We start from the raw sequence: 8681 nt of genomic DNA, 5'->3' as shown, positions 1-8681 counted from the left end.
ACTACCCCCCCAAACCCGCCTGCTGAGCGAGGGAGAAACTCTCTCTCTCTCTCTTTCACACTCTCTCTATCCTCTATCCTCTCTCTCTGTTGCTCTCAATGTCCTCTCTGTTCTCTCTCTATCCCCTTCTCTCTTTCTCTCTCCCCCTTCTCTCTCTATCCCTTTCTCTCTCCCCCTCTCTCATTCTCTCTCTCCCACTCTCTCTCTTCTCTCTCTCCCCCTCCTCCCCCTCTCTCTCTCTCTCCCCACCCTATGGCTGCATGTTCACAAAGACCATTCGGCCCACGACCTGCTAGCCGCACCACTGGAGGATAGAGGGGGGGGCCGAACGGCGCAGACACATGAAGTGCCCCCCCCCCCCCTGCCTCCCCGAACCTCTCCGCTCCGTACACACTCACCCCCTACCTCCCTCCCTCCCTCCCTCCCTCCCTACCCAGCCCAAGGTGGGGAGCATAACGCACGCAGCCACTCGCTGGGAATCCCAGCCTCAAGGCTAAAGATTGTAGGCTACGGGACTGTGACTGACAGCCAGGGAAGGGAGCGAGAGAGAGAGGGAGGGAGAGGGAGGGAGAGTGCGGGGACCAGAGAGAGGGATGGAGAGTGAGAGAGAGGGAGGGAGAGGGAGGGAGAGTGTGGGAACCAGAGAGGGATGGAGAGTGAGAGAGAGGGAGCGAGAGAGAGAGAGAGAGAGACAGAGAGAGAGCAAGACTTCAGAAGAGGCAAGCCTCAGGTCCAGGCCCCTCCACCCTACCCACCCCTCACCTCCCCCATCCCTCCCCCCCCCCCACCCCCCTGCGTCCACGATCAACCCCACACACTGAGCCCTGCTGCCTGGCAGAACGTTGAACTTTTATTTTTAACGCAGGTCATTTATTTTACCCCCTCCCCCCATCCGTCTCCCCCAAAAAACAGGGGCGAGCGCCCAGCTCTGGCGGGCGTCTGCGTTTCTCTGAGAATGTCAGCGACTCTTGCACTGAAGCGGCATTGTATTTATTTTAATGTATATTTGCTACTTGACTCTAACGATGCGTTGCATAGCCTGTATTTTTGATAACCGTGCCAATAAATTTCACCATGAGGCTGTTGTTCTGTGTGTCGTGTCCCCCCCTCACCTCTCCCCCTCTCCTCTCACCTCTCCCCGCCCCCCCTCACCTCTCACCTCTCCCCGCCCCCTCTCCTCTCTCCCCCCTCACCTCTCACCTCTCCCCGCCCCCTCTCCTCTCCCCCCTCACCTCTCCCCGCTCACCCACGCTCCCCGATGGTTCTTTATCTCTTCCAGAACTCTATGTCTCCCTCCCCCCCCCCCGACTCTCAGTCTGAAGAAGGGTCTCGACACAAAAAGTTACCCATTCAAAGAAAAGATTCAAGATTCAAGAGAGTTTATTGTCATGTGTCCCAGATAGGACAATGAAACATAGACAATAGGTGCAGGAGGAGGCCATTCAGCCCTTCGAGCCAGCACCGATGGCTGATCGTCCCCAATCAATAACCCGTGCCTGCCTTCTCCCCATATCCCTTGACTCCACTAGCCCCTAGAGCTCTATCTAACTCTCTCTTAAATCCATCCAGTGACTTGGCCTCCACTGCCCTCTGTGGCAGGGAATTCCACAAATTCACAACTCTCTGGGTGTAAATGTTGTTTCTCACCTCAGTCTTAAATCCTTCTCTCCGGAGACGCTGCCTGTCCCGCTGAGTTACTCCAGCAATTTCACAATCAATCACACAATCACAATCATACTTGACTTGACTTGACTTAATTATACATTACTAGCCAAGTATGTTTTGCAACATACGAGGAATTTCATTTGCCAAGTCAGACATACCAATAAAAAGCAACGGAACACACAAAAAAACATTTTAACATAAACATCCACCACAGTGACTCCTCCACATTCCTCACTGTGATGGAAGGAGAAAAAAAAGTTCAATCTCTTCCCTTCTTTCTTCTCCCACGGTCGGGGGCCTTGAGCCCTCCGTTGACAGGACGATCTTGACTCCTGTAGCCGGGCCCTCCGTGTTCGGGGCGATCAAGCTCCTGCATCGGGGGTGATGTCAGCGATCGGACCCCGCCTCGGGGCTTGTCGAACCTTCCGCGACGTTGGATCTTCCCGACCCGGCTTCTCCCGAGACTGGGAGCCCTCGATGGTAAAGTCCGCAGGCCGCGGTTAGAGCGATCCCAGGCAAGGGATCGGCCCCGATGTTAAGTCCGCGCCCCGCGGTGGGGCTCACGACAGTCCGAGGAGGCCTCCAGCTCCGTCGATGGTAGGCCGCAGAGCAACCGGAGGATGCGATCCGGAAAACAATCGTATCTCCAGCAAAGTAAGAAACTGAAAATAAATCCCCCTGCCCCCCGCATGAAACAAACCGGGGATCATTGACACAAACGTTAAACACACACTAACAATTAAAAAAAGACGGATGTGGAGACCAAGTCATTGGGTATTTTTAAGACAGATTCTTGATTAGTACGGGTGTCAGGGGTTATGGGGAGAAGGCATGAGAATGGGGTTAGGAGGGAGATAGTATTGAATGGCGGAGTAGACTCGATGGGCCGAATGACCTAATTCTGCTCCTATTACTTTTGAACTATTACACGTACAGATGTACAGTGAAGTTTTATTTGCCTATAATTCAGTAAAGTACCGCCATAATCAATCACAATACCCGATTAGTACCAAGTGCGTGGAGATAATCAACTGAGACAGACACAACATGCTGGAGTAACTCAGCGGGACAGGCAGCATCTCTGGGGAGAAGGAATGGGTGATGCTTCGGGTCGAGACCCTTCTTCAGACTGAGAGTCAGGGGAGTGGGAGGCAAGAGATATGGATGGGTAAGGTGTGAAAACGAGAGATCAAAGGGGACGAAGATAGAAACATAGACAATATGTGCAGGAGTAGGCCATTCGGCCCTTCGAGCCTGTACCGCCATTCAATATGATCATGGCTGATCATCCAATTGAGTATCCCATCCCTGCCTTCTCTCCATACCCCCTGATCCCTTTAGCCACAAGGGCCACATCTAACTCCCTCTTAAATATAGCCAATGAACTGTGGCCTCAACTACCTTCTGTGGCAGAGAGTTCCACAGATTCACCACTCTCTGTGTGAAAAATGTTTTTCTCATCTCGGTCCTAAAAGATAGGAGCAAAGAGGTCACCTTGTAGAAGGTGATTGCATTGAAGCCCCGCCACAGCTGCCGAACATCTGTCTCATCCTTTTCTCAGTCTTTGAAAACTCATACCTGAGGGTGTTGTACTTCCGGTGGCGCTGGCGTCAGCTGCCTCCACCTACAGCCCGGTATCTTTTTGTTTTTTTGTTTATTTAGTTATGTAAAAGTGTGTTTTTTTGTGTTTTTTTTGTGTTTTGATGTGGGGGAAGAGGGTACGGTGCGGGGGATACCGTCCTTCAGCCGCTTCCTGGTGAAGACGCAACTATTATTCGAGTCGCGTCCTCGCCCCCCCCCCCCCCCCCCCACCACCAGCGGCCTACCTACTGGATTGGCGTGGACTTTCCTGCGACCAGAGCTCCAGCAGCGGCGGGACAGCGCTGAAACATCGCGAGGCTGGCGATGCCTTACCGGGGGTCGCCGTCTGGAGCCCGGAGTGCTGGACCTGCTGCACCGACATCATGGAGCTGCGGTTGCGGAGCTCCCAACGCGGGCGGCGCTGATCAACAACGCGGGGTCCTGCGACTCCGCCCGGCTCGGCCTGCGGACTCGGGAGCTGCGGACTCCGGCTGCGGGAGGCGGCTGATCAGGAGGTCCGGGCCGCTGAGGAGGAGGATGTTCACCGTCGGGGTTCGGCGTCGGCATTCCACCAGCCCGGCGTGAGGGCCTGAACATCGGGCCACCCGGGGCGGCGACTGCGGGTGCTAGGAAGGCCTCGACCACGAGTGAAAATCTGGGAAGAACGGAGGGGAGGCTGGCTGGACTATGGTGCCTTCCTCACCTTGGTGCCACTGTGTTGTGTTGTGTCGTGGACTTTCAGTGTTTGTGCTTTTTTTTAAATTCTATTTTATTTTTAATATGTTTTATTATTTATTATTATTATTTATTTATTTTTATTTTTATTTATTTTTATGATACTGCCTGTAAGGGAAATTCATTTCGTTGTCTCTAACTGAGACAATGACAATAAATTTGAATACAATACAATACAATACAATCCTCCAGCTTAGAGCAAAAGTCCCTTTTGGTCTTTTTGATGGCCTTACTAAGGTCGTACCTAGACCACTGTTATCATCAGACCTGAATACCCTGGTGTCTGGTCTTCAGAAGAGTGCGGATCTCAAAGTTCATCCAAGGCTTCTGATTGCGAAACACTCGGAAAGGTTTTTGTTGGGATGCAGTCCTCCACACTTATCTTTATGAAGTCTGTAACAACTGTGGCGTATTCGTTCAAGTCCATAAGAGTATTTAGTTTATTATGATTTAATTCGATTTAATTTTAATAGTTTAATTTTGTACTTAAGGAAGTGGCTCTAGAAATCGTGGACGCATTGGTGATCATTTTCCAATGTTCGACAGACTCAGGATCAGTTGTTGTAGATTGGAGGGTAGCTAATGTTATCCCACTTTTTAAGAAAGGCAGGAGAGAGAAAACGGAATTATAGACCAGTTAGCCTGACATCGGTGGTGGGGAAGATGCTGGAGTTAATTATAAAAGATGAAATAGCCGCACATTTGGATAGCAGTAACAGGATCGGTCCGAGTCAGCATGGAATTACGAAGGGGAAATCATGCTTGACTAATCTTCTGGAATTTTTTGAGGATTTAACTAGGAAAATGGACAAGGGAGAGCCAGTGGATCTAGTGTACCTGGACTTTCAGAAAGCATTTGATAAGGTCCCACATAGGAGATTAGTGGGCAAAATTAGGGCACATGGTATTGGGGGTAGAGTGCTGACATGGATAGAGAAGTGGTTGGCAGACAGGAAACAAAGAGTCGGGATTAACGGGTCCCTTTCAGAATGGCAGGCAGTGACTAGTGGGGTACCGCAAGGCTCGGTGCTGGGACCGCAGCTATTTACAATATACATCAATGATTTAGATGAAGGGATTCAAAGTAACATTAGCAAATTTGCAGATGACACAAAGCTGGGTGGCAGTGTGAACTGTGAGGAGAATGCTATGAGAATGCAGGGTGACTTGGACAGGTTGGGTGAGTGGGCAGATGCATGGCAGATGTAGTTTAATGTGGATAAATGTGAGGTTACCCACTTTGGTGGCAAAAACAGGAAGGCAGATTATTATCTGAATGGTGTCGTTGGGAAATGGGGAAGTACAACGGGATCTGGGGGTCCTTGTACATCAGTCTATGAAAGTAAGCATGCAGGTACAGCAGGCAGTGAAGCTATCTTTAAGAGCCCTATCTAGCTCCCTCTTGAAAATATCCAGAGAACCGGCCTCTGAGGCAGAGAATTCCACAGACTCACCACTCTCTGTGAGAAAAAGTCTTTCCTCGTCTCTGTTCTAAATGGCTTACTCCTTATTCTTAAACTGTGTGGCCCCTGGTTCTGGACTCCCCCAACATCGGGAACATGTTTCCTGCCTCTAGCGTGTCCAAACCCTTAATAATCTTAATAAAGGACCCATGCAGTCGTTACAGGTGCGACAGAGGTTCACCTGCATCTCCTCCAACCTCATCTATTGCATCCGCTAGGTACACACAATTGCTGGGGAAACTCAGCGGGTGCAGCAGCATCTATGGAGCGAAGGAAATAGGCGACGTTTCGGGCCGAAACCCTTCTTCAGACTGATGGGGGGTGGGGAAAGAAAGAAGGAAAAGGGGAGGAGGAGGAGGAGCCCGAGGGCGGGCGGATGGGAGGGTGGGAGGAGACAGCTAGAGGGTTAAGGAAGGGGAGGAGACAGCACGGGCTAGCCAAATTGGGAGAATTCAATGTTAATGCCATAAGGACGCAAGGTCCCCAGACGGAATATGAGGTGCTGTTCCTCCAATTTCCGCTGTTGCTCACTCTGGCAATGGAGGAGACCCAGGACAGAGAGGTCGGATTGGGAATGGAAGGGGGAGTTGAAGTGCTGAGCCACCGGGAGTTCAGGTAGGTATTGCATCCGCTACCCTAGATGTCAGCTCAGACCCCTTAATAATCTTATATGTTTCAATGAGATACCCTCTCATCCTTCTAAACTCCAGAGTGTACAAGCCCAGCCGCTCCATTCTCTCAGCATATGACAGTCCCGCCATCCCGGGAATTAACCTGGTGAACCTACGCTGCACTCCCTCAATAGCAAGATTGTCCTTCCTCAAATTAGGGAACCAAAACTGCACACGATACTCCAGGTGTGGTCTCACTAGGGCCCTGTACAACTGCAGGAGGAGCTTGGTAGATGTTTCACTGTACGTGTGGCCACGTGCGACTTGTTAGACCAAAGGGCCTGTATCCATGCTGTATCTCTAAATCTACGACTCGGTGTTTTGTGTTTTGCTGATTCATGGGTTGACACAGACATTGCTGTTAGTTCAGAGAGTCTATAGACGTCACTGCTGATTCATGCCTATCGACAATGCACCCACCTAACCAGAGCAGACACTGTAATTCCTAAAGGTCTATAAATTATAGCGTTAGCAAATTACGGAGCTTTGCACAAGATGCTGACGGTGGTTCCGTGGACCTGCGGCTGGCTGGAAGCGGGAGAGAACATGCGACAAGTCAGGACCAGTCTGAACCTCCCTCCCGTCGACTCCATCTACACCTCACGCTGCCTCGGCAAGGCCAGCAGCATCATCAAGGACCAGTCTCACCCCCCCGCCCACTCCCTCTTCTCCCCTCTCCCCCATCGGGCAAGAGGTACAGAAGTGTAAAAACCAACGCGCACACACACCTCCAGATTTAGTGTTTAAGAAAGCTGCAGATGCTGGAAAAATCGAAGGTAGACAGAAATGCTGGAGAAACTCAGCGGGTGAGGCAGCATCTGTGGAGCGAAGGAAATAGGTGACGTTTTGGGTCATAGGAACATAGAAACATAGATAATAGGTGCAGGAGTAGGCCATTCGGCCCTTCGAGCCTGCACCATTCGCCATTCAATATGATCATGGCTGATCATCCAACTCAGTATCCTGTACCTGCCTTCTCTCCATACCCCCTGATCCCTTTAGCCACAAGGGCCACATCTAACTCCCTCTTAAATATAGCCAATGAACTGTGGCCTCAACTACCTTCTGTGGCAGAGAATTCCACAGATTCACCACTCTCTGTGTGAAAAATGTTTTTCTCATCTCGGTCCTAAAATATTTCCCCCTTATCCTTAAACTGTGACCCCTTGTCCTGGAATTCCCCAACATCGGGAACAATCTTCCTGCATCTAGCCTGTCCAACCCCTTAAGAATTTTGTAAGATTCTATAAGATCCCCTCTCAATCTTCTAAATTCTAGCGAGACCCTTCTTCAGACTGAACAATATAACCTCTGCGCCACCATGCCGTCCAGTGGTACGGGTGTCGGGGGTTATGGGGAGAAGGCAGGAGAATGGGGTTGGGAGAGAAAGATAGATCAGCCATGATTGAATGGCGGAGTAGGCTTTGATGGGTCGAATGGCCTAATCCTACTCCTATCACGTAAGGATATTCTTGCTATTGAGGGAGCCCAGCGTAGGTTTACAAGGTTAATTCCCGGGATGGCGGGACTGTCATATGCTGAGAGAATGGAGCGGCTGGGCTTGTACACTCTGGAGTTTAGAAGGATGAGAGGAGATCTTATTGAAACTATAAGATTGTTAAGGGTTTGGACACGCTAGAGGCAGGAAACATGTTCCCGATGTTGGGGGAGTCCAGAACCAGGGGCCACAGTTTAAGAATAAGGGGTAAGCCGTTTAGAACGGAGATTAGGAAACACTTTTTCTCACAGAGAGTGGTGAGTCTGGAATTCTCTGCCTCAGAGGGCGGTGGAGGCCGGTTCTCTGGATACTTTCAAGAGAGAGCTAGATAGGGCTCTTAAAGATAGCGGAGTCAGGGGATATGGGGAGAAGGCAGGAACGGGGAACTGATTGGGGATGATCAGCATGATCACATTGAATGGCGGTGTTGGCTCGAAGGGCCGAATGGCCTACTCCTGCACCTATTGTCTATTGTCTGTTGAGAGGGAATGCAAGGGAAACAGTACCCCGTTCCTGCTTTCTCCCCATATCCCCTGACTCTGATATTTTTAAGAGCCCTATATGGTCCATATCCCTCCAAACCTGTCCTATACATGTACCTGTCACGCTGTTTCTTAAATAGTCCCAGCCTCAACAACCTCCTCTGGCAGACAATAGACAATAGCTGCAGGAGTAGGCCATTTGGCCCTTCGAGCCAGATCCGACTCCGCTATCTTTAAGAGCCCTATCTAGCTCTCCCTTGAAAGTATCCAGAGAACCTGCCTCCACCGCCCTCTGAGGCAGAGAATTCCACAGACTCACAACTCTCTGTGAGAAAAAGTGTTTCCTCGTCTCCGTCCTAAATGGCTTACCCCTTATTCTTAAACTGTGGCCCCTAGTTGTGGACACTCATTTCCCTTCCCCCGACTCTCAGTCTGAAGAAGGGTCTCGGCCAGAAACGTCGCCCATTCCTTCCCTCCGGAGATGCTGCCTGTCCCGCTGAGTTACTCCTCCAGCCTTTTGTGTCTTGTCTTCGGTTTAAACCAGCATCTGCAGTTGCATCCTACACTTGCAGTTCCTTCCCACACA

This window comes from Amblyraja radiata, unplaced genomic scaffold, assembly GCF_010909765.2.
Source record: "Amblyraja radiata isolate CabotCenter1 unplaced genomic scaffold, sAmbRad1.1.pri scaffold_950_ctg1, whole genome shotgun sequence".
Classification (NCBI taxonomy): Eukaryota; Metazoa; Chordata; class Chondrichthyes; order Rajiformes; family Rajidae; genus Amblyraja; species Amblyraja radiata.
This window is presented reverse-complemented; position numbering follows the sequence as displayed.